This window comes from Ranitomeya imitator, chromosome 5 (assembly GCF_032444005.1).
Source record: "Ranitomeya imitator isolate aRanImi1 chromosome 5, aRanImi1.pri, whole genome shotgun sequence".
NCBI classification, from domain to species: Eukaryota; Metazoa; Chordata; class Amphibia; order Anura; family Dendrobatidae; genus Ranitomeya; species Ranitomeya imitator.
The window spans coordinates 185,454,707-185,474,470 of NC_091286.1; the positions used below are offsets into that span (position 1 = coordinate 185,454,707).

The 19,764-nt window shown below is 35.9% G+C and overlaps 1 protein-coding gene across 3 annotated transcripts in view; it reads right to left on the reverse strand.

The window, feature by feature from the left end:
• The window catches only part of SCAF8 (SR-related CTD associated factor 8), a 666,705-nt gene that overhangs the window by 199,179 nt on the left and 447,762 nt on the right, over window positions 1-19,764 (reverse strand). For all 3 annotated transcript variants that reach the window (XR_011321960.1, XR_011321958.1, XR_011321959.1), the window contains exon 21: window positions 7,563-7,653. The gene's annotated coding sequence lies outside the window, so the exon portion shown is untranslated. The remainder of the gene's footprint in view (window positions 1-7,562; window positions 7,654-19,764) is intronic.

Consider the following 19,764-nt stretch of genomic DNA (forward strand, 5'->3'; position numbering starts at 1 on the left):
GAAATAGGAAAAACCCAATGTGGCTAAACAAAGAAGTAAGACAGGCAATTAACAGTAAAAAGAAAGCATTTGCACTACTAAAGCAGGATGGCACCATTGAAGCTCTAAAAAACTATAGGGAGAAAAATACTTTATCTAAAAAACTAATTAAAGCTGCCAAAAAGGAAACAGAAGCACATTGCTAAGGAGAGTAAAACTAATCCCAAACTGTTCTTCAACTATATCAATAGTAAAAGAATAAAAACTGAAAATGTAGGCCCCTTAAAAAATAGTGAGGAAAGAATGGTTGTAGATGACGAGGAAAAAGCTAACATATTAAACACCTTCTTCTCCACGGTATTCACGGTGGAAAATGAAATGCTAGGTGAAATCCCAAGAAACAATGAAAACCCTATATTAAGGGTCACAAATCTAACCCAAGAAGAGGTGCGAAACCGGCTAAATAAGATTAAAATAGATAAATCTCCGGGTCCGGATGGCATACACCCACGAGTACTAAGAGAACTAAGTACTGTAATAGATAAACCATTATTTCTTATTTTTAGGGACTCTATAGCGACAGGGTCTGTTCCGCAGGACTGGCGCATAGCAAATGTGGTGCCAATATTCAAAAAGGGCTCTAAAAGTGAACCTGGAAATTATAGGCCAGTAAGTCTAACCTCTATTGTTGGTAAAATATTTGAAGGGTTTCTGAGGGATGTTAGTCTGGATTATCTCAATGAGAATAACTGTTTAACTCCATATCAGCATGGGTTTATGAGAAATCGCTCCTGTCAAACCAATCTAATCAGTTTTTATGAAGAGGAAAGCTATAGGCTGGACCACGGTGAGTCATTGGACGTGGTATATCTTGATTTTTCCAAAGCGTTTGATACCGTGCCGCACAAGAGGTTGGTACACAAAATTAGAATGCTTGGTCTGGGGGAAAATGTGTGTAAATGGGTTAGTAACTGGCTTAGTGATAGAAAGCAGAGGGTGGTTATAAATGGTATAGTCTCTAACTGGGTCGCTGTGACCAGTGGGGTACCGCAGGGGTCAGTATTGGGACCTGTTCTCTTCAACATATTCATTAATGATCTGGTAGAAGGTTTACACAGTAAAATATCGATATTTGCAGATGATACAAAACTATGTAAAGCAGTTAATACAAGAGAAGATAGTATTCTGCTACAGATGGATCTGGATAAGTTGGAAACTTGGGCTGAAAGGTGGCAGATGAGGTTTAACAATGATAAATGTAAGGTTATACACATGGGAAGAAGGAATGAATGTCACCATTACACACTGAATGGGAAACCACTGGGTAAATCTGACAGGGAGAAGGACTTGGGGATCCTAGTTAATGATAAACTTACCTGGAGCAGCCAGTGCCAGGCAGCAGCTGCCAAGGCAAACAGGATCATGGGGTGCATTAAAAGAGGTCTGGATACACATGATGAGAGCATTATACTGCCTCTGTACAAATCCCTAGTTAGACCGCACATGGAGTACTGTGTCCAGTTTTGGGCACCGGTGCTCAGGAAGGATATAATGGAACTAGAGAGAGAGTACAAAGGAGAGCAACAAAATTAATAAAGGGGATGGGAGAACTACAATACCCAGATAGATTAGCGAAATTAGGATTATTTAGTCTAGAAAAAAGACGACTGAGGGGCGATCTAATAACCATGTATAAGTATATAAGGGGACAATACAAATATCTCGCTGAGGATCTGTTTATACCAAGGAAGGTGACGGGCACAAGGGGGCATTCTTTGCGTCTGGAGGAGAGAAGGTTTTTCCACCAACATAGAAGAGGATTCTTTACTGTTAGGGCAGTGAGAATCTGGAATTGCTTGCCTGAGGAGGTGGTGATGGCGAACTCAGTCGAGGGGTTCAAGAGAGGCCTGGATGTCTTCCTGGAGCAGAACAATATTGTATCATACAATTATTAGGTTCTGTAGAAGGACGTAGATCTGGGGATTTATTATTATGGAATATAAGCTGAACTGGATGGACAAATGTCTTTTTTCGGCCTTACTAACTATGTTACTATGTTACTCACCATCTTCCATCTATTCACCGGGAGCACTGGAGACCTACTTCATCTGTGGGAAGTTATACCATCTGGCTGCCATAACATCACCCCAGAGGACCCCTTTAAGCAGCGTTTGTCACATCTGACTGAATGCCACAGGTGGCGTCACAAACTTTCTTTATTTAAAAAAAAAACCTTTAACCCGTTTCTGACCTTAGACGTACTATCCCGTCGAGGTGCCCTGGGCTTATCTGACCCTCGACGGGATAGTACGTCATATGCGATCGGCAGCGCTCACGGGGGGAGCGCCGCCGATCGCGGCCGGGTGTCAGCTGCTTATCGCAGCTGACATCCGGCACTATGATCGCGATGTGCCGGCGGTGCAGGGAAGCATCGCGCAGGGAGGGGGCTCCCTGCGGGCTTCCCTGAGCCCCCAGCAGCAACGCGATGTGATCGCATTGCTGCAAGGGTCTTACCTCCCTCCCTGCTTGCTCCAGGCCCGGATCCAAGATGGCCGCGGATCCGGGTCCTGCAGGGAGGGAGGTGGCTTCACAGAGCCTGCTCAGAGCAGGCACTGTGAAGCCTGCAGCACTGTAAGTCAGATCAGTGATCTGACAGAGTGCTATGCAAACTGTCAGATCATTAATCTGTGATGTCCCCCCCGGGACAAAAGAAAAAAGAAAAAAATCTCCAAATGTGTAAAAAAAAAAAATTAAAAAAAAAAAATATTACTCCCCATAAATAAATTTCTTCATCTAAAAAAAACAAAAAAACAATAAAAGTACACATATTTAGTATCGCCGCGTCCGTAACGACCCGACCTATAAAACTGACCCACTAGTTAACCCCTTCAGTAAACACCGTAAGAAAAAAAAAAAAAAAAAAAACGAGGCAAAAAACAACGCTTTATTATCATACCGCCGAACAAAAAGTGGAATAACACGCGATCAAAAAGACAGATATAATTAACCATGGTACCGCTGAAAACGTCATCTTGTCCCGCAAAAAATGAGCCACCATACAGCATCATCAGCAAAAAAATAAAAAAGTTATAGTCCTGAGAATAAAGCGATGCAAAAATAATTATTTTTTCTGTAAAATAGTTTTTATCGTATAAAAGCGCCAAAACATAAAAAAATGATATAAATGAGGTGTCGCTGTAATCGTACTGACCCGAAGAATAAAACTGCTTTATCAATTTTACCAAACGCGGAACGGTATAAACGCCTCCCCCAAAAGAAATTCATGAATAGCTGGTTTTTTGTCATTCTTCCTCACAAAAATCGGAATAAAATGCGATCAAAAAATGTCACGTGCCCGAAAATGTTACCAATAAAAACGTCAACTCGTCCCGCAAAAAACAAGACCTCACATGACTGTGGACCAAAATATGGAAAAATTATAGCTCTCAAAATGTTGTAACGCAAAAAATATTTTTTGCAATAAAAAGCGTCTGCCAATCATAAAAATCCGCTAAAAAACTCGCTATAAAAGTAAATCAAACCCCCCTTCATCACCCCCTTAGTTAGGGAAAAATTAAAAAAATGTATTTATTTCCATTTTCCCATTAGGGCTAGGGTTAGGGCTAGGATTAGGGATAGGGATAGGGTTAGGGCTAGGGTTGGGGCTACAGTTAGGGTTAGGGTTTAGATTACATTTACAGTTGGGAATAGGGTTGGGATTAGGGTCAGGGGTGTGTCAGGGTTAGAGGTGTGGTTAGGGTTACCGTTGGAATTAGGGTTAGGGGTGTGTTTGGATTAGGGTTTCAGTTATAATTGGGGGGTTTCCACTGTTTAGGCACATTAGGGGCTCTCCAAACACGACATGGCATCCGATCTCAATTCCAGCCAATTCTGCGTTGAAAAAGTAAAACAGTGCTCCTTCCCTTCCGAGCTCTCCCGTGTGCCCAAACAGGGGTTTACCCCAACATATGGGGTATCATCATACTCAGGACAAATTGGACAACAACTTTTGGGGTCCAATTTCTCCTATTACCCTTGGGAAAATACAAAACTGGGGGCTAAAAAATAATTTTTTGGGGAAAGATTTTTATTTTTATTTTCACGGCTCTGCGTTACAAACTGTAGTGAAACACTTGGGGGTTCAAAGCTCTAACACCACATCTAGATGAGTTCCTTAGGGTGTCTAGTTTCCAAAATGGTGTCACTTGTGGGGGGGTTTCTACTGTTTAGGTACATTAGGGGCTCTGCAAATGCAATGTGACACCTGCAGACCATTCCATCTAAGTCTGCATTCCAAATGGAGCGCCTTCCCTTCCGAGCCCTGCCATGCGCCCAAACAGGGGTTTACCCCAACATATGGGGTATCAGCGTACTCAGGACAAATTGTACAACAACTTTTGGGGTCCATTTTCTCCTGTTACCCTTAGTAAAATAAAACAAATTGGAGCTGAAGTAAATTTTTTGTGAAAAAAAGTTAAATGTTCATTTTTATTTAAACATTCCAAAAATTCCTGTGAAGCACCAGAAGGGTTAAAAAACTTCTTCAATATGGTTTTGAGCACCATGAGGGGTGCATTTTTTAGAATGTTGTCACACTTGGGTATTTTCTATCATATAGACCCCTCAAAATGACTTCAAATGAGATGTGGTCCCTAAAAAAAAAAAAAAAAAAAAAAAAAAATGGTGTTGTGAAAATGAGAAATTGCTGGTCAACTTTTAACCCTTATAACTCCCTAACAAAACAAAATTTTGGTTCCAAAATTGTGCTGATGTAAAGTAGACATGTGAGAAATGTTACTTTAAGTATTTTGTGTGACATATCTCTGATTTAATTGCATAAAAATTCAAAGTTGGTAAATTGCGAAATGTTCATAATTTTCGCCAAATTTCCGTTTTTTTCACAAATAAACGCAGGTACTATCAAAGAAATTTTACCACTATCATGAAGTACAATATGTCACGAGAAAACAATGTCAGAATCACTGGGATCCGTTGAAGCGTTCCAGAGTTATAACCTCATAAAGGGACAGTGGTCAGAATTGTAAAAATTGGCCCGGTCATTAACGTGCAAACCACCCTTGGGGGTAAAGGGGTTAAAGACATTTTCTTTAACATGGGCGCCCAGGGCCACGGGCCGGGTTGCCGCCGTGACACTACCCATTAAGTACCGGACCCAGTACCGAGTACTCCACGGCTCTGGCAGGCGTTCCATTTGCCATGCATACAACGGCCGGGGGAGCCGAGCCATGCATACAACAGGGGGAACCACACATACCAAGTCAGGATGGGAGATCCACACATACCAGGACAGGATGGGGGAGCCACGCATAGCAGGACAGGATGGGGTAGCCACACACCAGGACAGGCCGGGGGAGCTACACATACCAGGACAGGGATGAGGGGACAATGAATACCCAGCTTATGCTCAAGTCAATAAGCTTACCCAGTTTTCTGTGGTAAAATTAGGTGCCTCGGCTTATACTCGGGTCGGCTTATACTCGAGTATATACAGTATTAATTTTGTCTCCCAAAAGTCGCAGTAAGGCTTGGCTCACATTTATCCTGCGCTCTACACAAAGAGCTTGCACTGGGTTTCCATGTAAATTTCAGAAATACATGTTTCAGATGGAACCTCTTTCAGAAGATTCCCCTATAATGAGGCAGATGGATCAACTGTGGATGCCATCTGACCTGTGATCCAGTGCGGTCCGCCTTTTAAGTGTGCACAAAAGCGAGGTCAGGACACAGTTTTATGCACCTTTGAAAAGAAGGACAAAGCTGAAAAGAGGCCAGACAGAGTACAGAGTAAGGCTGCCGTCACACTATCAGTATTTGGTAAGTATTTTACATCAGTATTTGTAGCCAAAATCAGGAGTGGATGATAAATGCAGAAGTGGTGACGTGTTTCTATTAAACTTTTCCTCTAATCGTTCCACTCCTGGTTTTGGCTTACAAATACTGATGTAAAATACTGACCAAATACTGATAGTGTGACGGAAGCCTAATTCTGCTGTCTCATTTTAGTGAATGGATCCCTCAGGGGTTTCATCTGAATCACGTAATTCAGAGATTTAGATGGCAACCCCGATATAAGTAATCAGTGTAGAGCGAAAGATAAATGTGATCCAAAATGTTATGTAAGGCTACGTTCACATTTGCGTTGTTGGGCGACGCAACGCAACCAACAACGCAAAGACACAACACAGCATTTTGCGACGCATGCGTTCTCATAAGACCCTACGGATCAAGACTTTTGGCGCAGGGAAAACGCTACAAGTAGTGTCCTCTGCGCCCTGTCTTGTGCATCTATATGACGCATGCGTCGTAAAACGCAGTACAACGCATACCGGCGCATGTCCATGCGCCCCCCATGTTAAAGATATGTGAATATAGCCTAATATGTTCCCAACAAAAGCTTCAACTCAATCCATAAATAAGCAAGGCCCTGTTCAGGTCAGTCATCTTTCAAGGGAAATATAGTAGATAGATGGAAACTTGGATATTGACTGCGCCACTGTAGAAACCACAATCCCAGTATATGGATAAAGAAATTGGTATTTTCTTCACTATTCTCTCAACGCGTTTCAAAGTTCACATACCACATTTTGATAGCTTCTTATTACCGTATATTATTTTAAGGAGGTGTGGTGCCTGAGTTTTTTCTCTTTACAGCGATTAATGTATGGGTAATTTCAACTTTTAATTTGAGACGGCAGCACTCATCGATCTTCAGTGCAGGTAAAACTTTATTGCAGTAAAATCTTCACGGCTCGGGGGAGCATATACAGCAGAGTGTACAGGTCAAACGACGGCCGTTTCGCGCTGCTCAAGTGCTTCAACAGGTTTTTACTGCAATAAAGTTTTACCTGCACTGAAGATGGGTAAGTGCTGCCGTCTCCTTCCTTACTCGCAGCTGCATTGTGATGTTTTCTCGGTTCAGCACCCGAGATCTAGTGGCCGGCTCATGCTGACAGCCTGTGGGTTCATGAGTTCAGCGTCTTGGTGGTGCGGTCAGCTGTCTCTTGATTGACTGATGCTTGTGTCTCCATGCTGATACCAGCTCCCAATGGCCTCTCTGGAGAAATGTAGATTTTCCTTCTACTGCACTTAAAAGTGGATTTTTGATCTATGGACTTGCAGTTTATGGTAAAAAAAGTGTCTACTGGTGTCGTAATCTGAATATGTACACAAAGGCTTAGGCCGGAGTCACACATGCGAGAAACACGTCCGTGTCTCGCATGTGAACAGCAAGCTCTGGGGCCGCCACTGTGGAGCGGAGAGTGCGGCCGCATAGGAACACATGGAGCCGCACGCTCCGCTCCGAAGTGCCGGCGCCAGAGCTTGGATTTCACATGCGAGACACGGAAGTGTTTCTCGCATGTGTGACTCCGGCCTTAGAATTTTTGACAAATTAGGAAACATTTTGCATCAAATATAATGAAATAAATGTTCTTTGTTTTTGCTGAACGTCCTTGTCTTCTGTAATCATTTTTGTATTTCTGCACTGCGGCTGTAATGTTTCTAATATTATAAGTATTATAAGTTATGACATCGATAAAAGAAGGACGTTATTCCAGACTTACATCAGCCGTGTGATCATGTGTCATCCCTGCCATGTGGACGTCCATTCTCATTCCAGAATTTCCCTTATTTCTTCCCAGAAACAGATATCACCTAATATGGAGGAAGAACACAGTCCTTATTAAGAACGCATCATGTGGCATGACATATGTAAGAATACATATCTAACATCAGGCATAAAATGATTGGTTTTATTATTTTGTTTAAAACAACGTTCCAGCAAGAACATCGCATGGAAAACTGGGAAAACGATCACATCCAACCAAGCACTATTATTCTCTACCTGCTATATTTTCTTTTTGACTATAATAATAAGTACTCCTGTATCGGAGCAGGCAAGTGCTATATGACTGGGCAGTGTGTCACAGCTACATCACAGGAGAATTACAAGGATCACAATGTGACCCCATTCACTTTGCATATGAACTCGAGCGTGGGAATTTTTCTGAATATTTTCTCACGCTCGAGTTTATATGAGGTTATGCCAGCAGTGGGCGCAGCACCGCAAGTCTAGGTAGCTACGTTCCCCTGCTTTCCATTCATTCCCCAGTTTTTACAGTCAGGGGTGGCTGCATTAGCAGGCTCCTGCTTGTAAAATTATTTAACCCCTTCAGATGGATTTACAGTGTGGGACACGACTAACGGCGGAAAGGTATGGGATATTGTTGTTTTTTTAAAGAACGAGGGTCGCCATTTGGATTGAGAGTATAATAAACTATTACAACACCCTGTGTATTTATTTCAACGAAATATTTTTTCCCAAATGTGTGTGTTTTATTAACCATTTACTACTATTGGATTGATAATGGATAGGTGTCTTATTGACACCTCTCCATTATTAACTAGGCTTAATGTCACCTTACAATAGCAAGGTGGCATTAACCCTTTATTACACCATATCCCACCGCACCGTAAATTTCCCATAGATAATCATTAGATGCGGTAAAATCGCATCTAATGATTAGTCACATGCATGGTATTCTGCATGTGTGTGTGTGTGTGTGTGTGTGTTTTATTAACCCTTTCACAAGTATAGGATTAGTAATGGTATCTGATTGACGCCTCTCCATTACTACGCCAGCTAAATGTCACCTTACAAAGGTGACATTGACCCCTTATTATCCCATATCCCACCACTACAGGGGAGTGGGAAGAGAGAGGCTAAGTGCCAGAATTGGCGCATCTTTACAGATGTGCCTTTTCTGGGGTGGCTGGGGGCAGATGTTTTTAGCCGGCGGTGGGGGGGGGGCAATAACCATGGCCACTCTCTAGGCTATTAATATCTGCCCTCAGTCACTGGCTTTCCCACTCTGGCGGAGAAAATTGCGCGGGAGCCCACATCAGATTTCTACGTGATTTAACTCTTTATTTTAACAGCTAGAGCCCCCAAATTTTGCACACACACTCTACTAACATTTTTAGTAAGGAATGTGCAAAAAAAAAAAAAAAAAAAAGATACAAAATGGTTTACTGTATGTAAACCATGTCTTATATCCTGTCGGGCTTGATAAGGAGATAGCAAAAGCCGGCAATTGAATTACCGGCTTTTATGCTAACTAGCGCTGTATGAAATATATATATATATATATATATATATATATATATATATATATTTTTTTCCCCTGTACTATGTGTAGACATTTATTTTATCTATTCTAACCTGTCAGTGTGATTTTACTGTACACCGCGCTGAGTTACCGGCTTTTCTCTAGAACACCGGTGCATATTTCTCGTAAGTCACACTGATGGTCTGTGTGCAATCCGTATTTTTCTCGCCCCCCCATAGACTTGCATTGGTGGATTTTTTTGCGCAATACGCAGACAAACGCATCATGCTGCAATTTTCTACGTCCGTAAAAAACGGCCGAGAAATATACGGCAGATAAGAGCTGCCCCATAGAGAATCATTGGTCCGTGTGCAATGTGTAGTTTTTGCGCTTCTCATACGTCCGTAAAACTCTCTAGTGTGACGCCAGCCTAATAGTGGTAACATTTCTTTGATATAACTTAGGTTTACATTGAAAAAAATGAAAATTTGGCAAAAATTTTGAAAAATTTCACAATTTTCAAAATTTTATTTTTATGTCCCAAAATCAGTTATATTGCACAAAATAGTTAATAAATAACGTTTCCCACATGCCTACATTACATCAGCAGAATTTTTGAAACATAAAAAAAATTAGGAAATTATAAGGGTTAAAATATGACCAGCAATTTCTCATTTTTAGGGTAGGTTTCCACGGTCAGGATTGCATCAGGATTTGAGGCAGGTAAAATCTGTACCAAATCTGCACCTGAGGTCACTGGCAGGTCACCTACGTTTTTGATGCATTTTTACGTGCGTTTTTCATGCGGATTTGTGTGTGTTTTTGTAAGTTAAATAAAGTTATAAAAAAAAAAAAAATTGTGATGTAATTTCTTGTCCAGCCTCTTCATTTACATACTCCATTGAAGAATAATGTTTAGACAGACAGATAGATAGAGCTATAGATAGATACGATAGAGAGATCTATCTATCTATTATCTATCTATCTTTTCTATTATCTATCTATTGTATCCATCTATTGTATCCATCTATTGTATCCATCTATTGTATCCATCTATTGTATCTATTATCTATTTATTGTATTTATCTATCTATCTATTGTATCCATCTATTGTATCCATCTATTGTATCCATCTATTGTATCCATCTATTGTATCTATCTATCTATTGTATCCATCTATCTATTGTATCCATCTATTGTATCCATCTATTGTATCCATCTATTGTATCCATCTATTGTATCCATCTATTGTATCCATCTATCTATTGTATCCATCCATCTATTGTATCCATCTATTGTATCCATCTATTGTATCCATCTATTGTATCCATCTATTGTATCCATCTATTGTATCCATCTATTGTATCCATCTATTGTATCCATCTATTGTATCCATCTATCTATTGTATCCATCTATCTATTGTATCTATTGTATCTATCTATCTATTGTATCTATCTATCTATTGTATCTATCTATCTATTGTATCTATCTATCTATTGTATCCATCTATTGTATCCATCTATTGTATCCATCTATTGTATCCATCTATTGTATCTATCTATTGTATCTATCTATTTTATCTATCTATTGTATCTATTATCTATTTATTGTATTTATCTATCTATCTATTGTATCTATCTATCGTATCTATCTATTGTATCTATCTATCTATTGTATCTATCGTATCTATCTATTGTATCTATTATCTATTTATTGTATTTATCTATCTATCTATTGTATCTATCTATTGTATCTATCTATTGTATCCATCTATTGTATCCATCTATTGTATCCATCTATTGTATCTATTATCTATTTATTGTATCCATCTATTGTATCCATCTATTGTATCCATCTATTGTATCTATCTATCTATTGTATCCATCTATTGTATCTATCTATCTATTGTATCCATCTATTGTATCTATCTATTGTATCTATTATCTATTTATTGTATCTATTATCTATTTATTGTATTTATCTATCTATCTATTGTATCTATCTATCTATCTATTGTATCTATCTATCTATTGTATCCATCTATTGTATCCATCTATTGTATCCATCTATTGTATCCATCTATTGTATCCATCTATTGTATCCATCTATCTATTGTATCTATCTATCTATTGTATCTATTGTATCTATCTATCTATTGTATCTATCTATCTATTGTATCTATCTATCTATTGTATCTATCTATCTATTGTATCTATCTATCTATTGTATCCATCTATTGTATCCATCTATTGTATCCATCTATTGTATCCATCTATTGTATCTATCTATTTTATCTATCTATTGTATCTATTATCTATTTATTGTATTTATCTATCTATCTATTGTATCTATTGTATATATCTATCTATTGTATCTATCTATTGTATCTATTGTATCCATCTATTGTATCCATCTATTGTATCCATCTATTGTATCCATCTATTGTATCCATCTATTGTATCCATCTATTGTATCCATCTATCTATTGTATCCATCTATCTATTGTATCTATTGTATCTATCTATCTATTGTATCTATCTATCTATTGTATCCATCTATTGTATCCATCTATTGTATCCATCTATTGTATCCATCTATTGTATCCATCTATTGTATCCATCTATTGTATCTATCTATTGTATCTATTATCTATTTATTGTATTTATCTATCTATCTATTGTATCTATCTATCGTATCTATCTATTGTATCTATCTATCTATTGTATCTATCTATTGTATCTATCTATTGTATCTATTATCTATTTATTGTATTTATCTATCTATCTATTGTATCTATCTATTGTATCTATCTATTGTATCTATCTATTGTATCTATCTATTGTATCCATCTATTGTATCCATCTATTGTATCCATCTATTGTATCCATCTATTGTATCCATCTATTGTATCCATCTATTGTATCTATTATCTATTTATTGTATTTATCTATCTATCTATTGTATCCATCTATTATATCTATCTATTGTATCTATCTATCTATTGTATCCATATATTGTATCTATCTATTGTATCTATTATCTATTTATTGTATCTATTATCTATTTATTGTATTTATCTATCTATCTATTGTATCTATCTATCTATCTATTGTATCCATCTATTGTATCCATCTATTGTATCCATCTATTGTATCCATCTATTGTATCTATCTATTGTATCCAACTATTGTATCCATCTATTGTATCCATCTATTGTATCCATATATTGTATCTATCTATTGTATCTATTATCTATTTATTGTATTTATCTATCTATTGTATCTATCTATCTATCTATTGTATCTATTGTATCTATCTATTGTATCTATCTATTGTATCCATCTATTGTATCCATCTATTGTATCCATCTATTGTATCCATCTATTGTATCCATCTATTGTATCCATCTATTGTATCCATCTATTGTATCAAATTCAAATTCAAATTCAAATGAGCTTTATTGGCAGGACTAAGTACATGTTAGCATTGCCAAAGCATATGGTAAAAATACGGGGGTGGGGGAGGGGGGGCATATAGAGGTCCAGGGAATATCAAATTCCTTTTAGAGGATAGGGGATGTTTCCAGGGTGGGGTATAGGAGTCCATGACATATCGGGCTCTTTAGTCGGGGGATAGGGATATGTCCAGTGTTGGGGTACGGGAGTCCATGACATATCAGGCTCCTCTTAGTCTGTGGCAGGCACTGACATATTCCGCTGCTACGGCCACTGCACTTTCCTCTTCCCCCAGTATTATCGGCAGTTTCTCTTCCTCCTCCTTGGAGGTGAAATCTGGGAGGAGATCAGACAGCCTCTTGAAGTGAGTGTCCCTCACTGCGGAGTATTTGGGGCACCTCAGCAGGAAGTGGGCCTCATCCTCCACGGCCTCCTGGGGGCACTGCTGGCAGAGTCTGTTCTTTCGAGGCTTGTAGTTCTGTCGGTGCCGCCCGGATTCGATGAGTAGGCTGTGGGCGCTCAGTCTGTACCGGCTCAGGATCTGTCAATCTTTGGGGTTTTCTAGTTTCTCTAGATATGGGGCCAGTTTGTACTCCCTCTGTAGATTCCGGTATATTGTCAGTTTCTGGGATTTGTTTATGTCGTTCCTCCAGATGCTGAGATATTCCTCTTTGACTTTGTGTACCATTTTCTGGATTTCACCTTTTGTCAGGCCATGGAGGTTGATGGCTTGGTCAGACTGGCTTTGGGTACTTTTCCTTGGGAGGCTTCCTGAGGCTTCCTGGTGTAGGAAGGCTTTGTGATGGTAGGAGCTGGGACTGCTACTTTGTAGATGAGCCTTGAATGACAGCGCCTTCTTCTTTATTGCGATGTGTAGTGGGAATCTGCCCAGCTCTGCTCGGCAGGCGCTATTTGATGTGCTCCGATGGACTTGGAGAAGATGCTTGCAGAACTCTAGGTGGAATATTTCTGTCGGCCCAGCGTCCCACTTTGACCAGTTTGGGTATGAGACTGGGCCCCAGACCTCACTACCGTATAGAAGAATTGGGGCAATGATGGAGTCAAAAATTTTTAGCCATACGGTTACTGGTGCCTTGAGGTGGTACAGACGCCTTCTGATGGCATAGAAGGCTTTGGATGCCTTGTCTTTTAGTGACTCTATGGCTTGCTTGAAGCTCCCTGACTGGCTGAGTTCTAGGCCCAGGTAGGTGTACCTGTTGGTTTCAGTAAGTGGACGGTTGTCTATCATAAAGGTAGGATTGCCAGTGGGTTTCTGCTTTCTTTTCTGGAACACCATGATATTAGTTTTGTTTGTTTTTTAGTATCCATCTATCGTATCCATCTATTGTATCCATCTATTGTATCTATCTATTGTATCTATCTATTGTATCTATTATCTATTTATTGTATTTATCTATCTATCTATTGTATCTATCTATTGTATCTATCTATCGTATCCATCTATCGTATCCATCTATCGTATCCATCTATCGTATCCATCTATCGTATCCATCTATCGTATCCATCTATCGTATCCATCTATCGTATCCATCTATCGTATCCATCTATCGTATCCATCTATCGTATCCATCTATCGTATCCATCTATCGTATCCATCTATCGTATCCATCTATCGTATCCATCTATCGTATCCATCTATCGTATCCATCTATCGTATCCATCTATCGTATCCATCTATCGTATCCATCTATCGTATCCATCTATCGTATCCATCTATCGTATCCATCTATCGTATCCATCTATCGTATCCATCTATTGTATCCATCTATTGTATCTATTATCTATTTATTGTATTTATCTATCTATCTATTGTATCCATCTATTGTATCCATCTATTGTATCCATCTATTGTATCCATCTATTGTATCTATTATCTATTTATTGTATTTATCTATCCATCTATTGTATCCATCTATTGTATCCATCTATTGTATCCATCTATTGTATCCATCTATTGTATCTATTATCTATTTATTGTATTTATCTATCTATCTATTGTATCCATCTATTGTATCCATCTATTGTATCCATCTATTGTATCCATCTATTGTATCCATCTATTGTATCCATCTATTGTATCCATCTATTGTATCCATCTATTGTATCCATCTATTGTATCCATCTATTGTATCCATCTATTGTATCTATTATCTATTTATTGTATTTATCTATCTATCTATTGTATCCATCTATTGTATCCATCTATTGTATCCATCTATTGTATCCATCTATTGTATCCATCTATTGTATCCATCTATTGTATCCATCTATTGTATCCATCTATTGTATCCATCTATTGTATCCATCTATTGTATCCATCTATTGTATCCATCTATTGTATCTATTATCTATTTATTGTATTTATCTATCTATCTATTGTATCCATCTATTGTATCCATCTATTGTATCCATTATCTATTTATTGTATTTATCTATCTATCTATTGTATCTATCTATTGTATCTATCTATCTATCGTATCTATCTATCTATCGTATCCATCTATTGTATCCATCTATTGTATCCATCTATTGTATCCATCTATTGTATCCAACTATTGTATCCATCTATTGTATCTATTATCTATTTATTGTATTTATCTATCTATCTATTGTATCTATCTATCTATCTATCTATTGTATCTATCTATCTATCTATTGTATCTATCTATTGTATCCATCTATTGAATCTATTGTATCCATCTATTGTATCCATCTATTGTATCCATCTATTGTATCCATCTATTGTATCCATCTATTGTATCCATCTATTGTATCTATCTATTGTATCTATTATCTATTTATTGTATTTATCTATCTATCTATCTATTGTATCTATCTATCTATTGTATCCATCTATTGTATCCAACTATTGTATCCATCTATTGTATCCATCTATTGTATCCATCCATTGTATCCATCCATTGTATCTATTATCTATTTATTGTATTTATCTATCTATCTATTGTATCTATCTATCTATCGTATCTATCTATCTATTGTATCCATCTATTGTATCCATCTATTGTATCCATCTATTGTATCCATCTATTGTATCCATCTATTGTATCCATCTATTGTATCCATCTATTGTATCCATCTATTGTATCCATCTATTGTATCCATCTATTGTATCCATCTATTGTATCCATCTATTGTATCCATCTATTGTATCCATCTATTGTATCCATCTATTGTATCCATCTATTGTATCTATTATCTATTTATTGTATCTATCTATCTATCTATTGTATCTATCTATCTATCTATTGTATCTATCTATCTATTGTATCTATCTATCTATCTATTGTATCTATCTATCTATTGTATCTATCTATCTATTGTATCCATCTATTGTATCCATCTATTGTATCCATCTATTGTATCCATCTATTGTATCCATCTATTGTATCCATCTATTGTATCCATCTATTGTATCTATTTATTGTATTTATCTATCTATCTATTGTATCTATCTATCTATCTATTGTATCTATCTATCGTATCTATCTATCTATTGTATCCAACTATTGTATCCAACTATTGTATCCAACTATTGTATCCAACTATTGTATCCATCTATTGTATCCATCTATTGTATCCATCTATTGTATCCATCTATTGTATCCATCTATTGTATCCATCTATTGTATCCACCTATTGTATCCATCTATTGTATCCATCTATTGTATCCATCTATTGTATCCATCTATTGTATCCAACTATTGTATCCAACTATTGTATCCAACTATTGTATCCATCTATTGTATCTATTATCTATCTATTGTATCTATCTATCTATTGTATCTATCTATCTATCTATTGTATCTATCTATCTATTGTATCTATCTATCTATCTATTGTATCTATCTATCTATTGTATCCATCTATTGTATCCATCTATTGTATCCATCTATTGTATCCATCTATTGTATCCATCTATTGTATCCATCTATTGTATCCATTATCTATTTATTGTATCTATCTATCTATCTATTGTATCTATCTATTGTATCTATCTATCTATCTATTGTATCTATCTATCTATCTATTGTATCTATCTATCTATCTATTGTATCTATCTATCTATCTATTGTATCTATCTATCTATTGTATCTATCTATCTATCTATCTATTGTATCTATCTATCTATCTATTGTATCTATCTATCTATCTATCGTATCTATCTATCTATTGTATCCATCTATTGTATCCATCTATTGTATCCATCTATTGTATCCATCTATTGTATCCATCTATTGTATCCATCTATTGTATCCATCTATTGTATCCATCTATTGTATCCATCTATTGTATCCATCTATTGTATCCATCTATTGTATCCATCTATTGTATCCATCTATTGTATCCATCTATTGTATCCAACTATTGTATCCATCTATTGTATTCAACTATTGTATCCATCTATTGTATCCATCTATTGTATCCATCTATTGTATCTATCTATTGTATCTATTATCTATTTATTGTATTTATCTATCTATCTATTGTATCTATCTATCTATTGTATCTATCTATCTATTGTATCTATCTATCCATCTATTGTATCCATCTATTGTATCCATCTATTGTATCCAACTATTGTATCCAACTATTGTATCCATCTATTGTATCCATCTATTGTATCCATCTATTGTATCCATCTATTGTATCCATCTATTGTATCCATCTATTGTATCCATCTATTGTATCTATTATCTATTTATTGTATTTATCTATCTATCTATTGTATCTATCTATCTATCTATTGTATCTATCTATCTATCTATTGTATCTATCTATCCATCTATTGTATCCATCTATTGTATCCATCTATTGTATCCAACTATTGTATCCAACTATTGTATCCATCTATTGTATTCAACTATTGTATCCATCTATTGTATCCATCTATTGTATCCATCTATTGTATCCATCTATTGTATCCATCTATTGTATCCATCTATTGTATCCAACTATTGTATCCAACTATTGTATCCAACTATTGTATCCATCTATTGTATCCATCTATTGTATCTATTATCTATCTATTGTATCTATCTATCTATCTATTGTATCTATCTATCTATCTATCTATTGTATCTATCTATCTATTGTATCTATCTATCTATTGTATCTATCTATCTATTGTATCCATCTATTGTATCCATCTATTGTATCCATCTATTGTATCCATCTATTGTATCCATCTATTGTATCCATCTATTGTATCCATCTATTGTATCTATCTATCTATCTATTGTATCTATCTATCTATCTATTGTATCTATCTATCTATCTATCGTATCTATCTATCTATTGTATCCATCTATTGTATCCATCTATTGTATCCATCTATTGTATCCATCTATTGTATCCATCTATTGTATCCATCTATTGTATCCATCTATTGTATCTATCTATTGTATCTATTATCTATTTATTGTATTTATCTATCTATTGTATCTATCTATCTATCTATTGTATCTATCTATCTATCTATTGTATCTATCTATCTATCTATCGTATCTATCTATCTATTGTATCTATCTATCTATCTATTGTATCTATCTATCTATCTATTGTATCTATCTATCCATCTATTGTATCCATCTATTGTATCCATCTATTGTATCCAACTATTGTATCCAACTATTGTATCCATCTATTGTATTCAACTATTGTATCCATCTATTGTATCCATCTATTGTATCCATCTATTGTATCCATCTATTGTATCCATCTATTGTATCCAACTATTGTATCCATCTATTGTATCCATCTATTGTATCCATCTATTGTATCCATCTATTGTATCTATCTATTGTATCTATTATCTATTTATTGTATTTATCTATCTATCTATTGTATCTATCTATCTATTGTATCTATCTATCTATCTATTGTATCTATCTATCTATCTATTGTATCTATCTATCTATTGTATCCATCTATTGTATCCATCTATTGTATCCATCTATTGTATCCATCTATTGTATCCATCTATTGTATCCATCTATTGTATCCATCTATTGTATCCATCTATTGTATCCATCTATTGTATCCATCTATTGTATCCATCTATTGTATCCATCTATTGTATCCATCTATTGTATCCATCTATTGTATCCAACTATTGTATCCATCTATTGTATCCATCTATTGTATCCATCTATTGTATCTATTATCTATCTATTGTATCTATCTATCTATCTATCTATTGTATCTATCTATCTATTGTATCTATCTATCTATTGTATCTATCTATCTATCTATTGTATCTATCTATCTATTGTATCTATCTATCTATTGTATCTATCTATCTATTGTATCTATCTATCTATTGTATCTATCTATCTATTGTATCTATCTATCTATCTATCGTATCTATCTATCTATTGTATCCATCTATTGTATCCATCTATTGTATCCATCTATTGTATCCATCTATTGTATCCATCTATTGTATCCATCTATTGTATCCATCTATTGTATCCATCTATTGTATCCATCTATTGTATCCATCTATTGTATCCATCTATTGTATCCATCTATTGTATCCATCTATTGTATCCATCTATCTATCTATTGTATCTATCTATCTATCTATCTATTGTATCTATCTATCTATCTATTGTATCTATCTATCGTATCTATCTATCTATTGTATCCATCTATTGTATCCATCTATTGTATCCATCTATTGTATCCATCTATTGTATCCATCTATTGTATCCATCTATTGTATCCATCTATTGTATCCATCTATTGTATCTATTATCTATCTATTGTATCTATCTATCTATCTATCTATCTATTGTATCTATCTATCTATTGTATCTATCTATCTATTGTATCTATCTATCTATCTATTGTATCTATCTATCTATTGTATCTATCTATCTATTGTATCTATCTATCTATTGTATCTATCTATCTATTGTATCTATCTATCTATTGTATCTATCTATCTATTGTATCCATCTATTGTATCCATCTATTGTATCCATCTATTGTATCCATCTATTGTATCCATCTATTGTATCCATCTATTGTATCCATCTATTGTATCCATCTATTGTATCCAACTATTGTATCCAACTATTGTATCCAACTATTGTATCCAACTATTGTATCCAACTATTGTATCCATCTATTGTATCTATTATCTATCTATTGTATC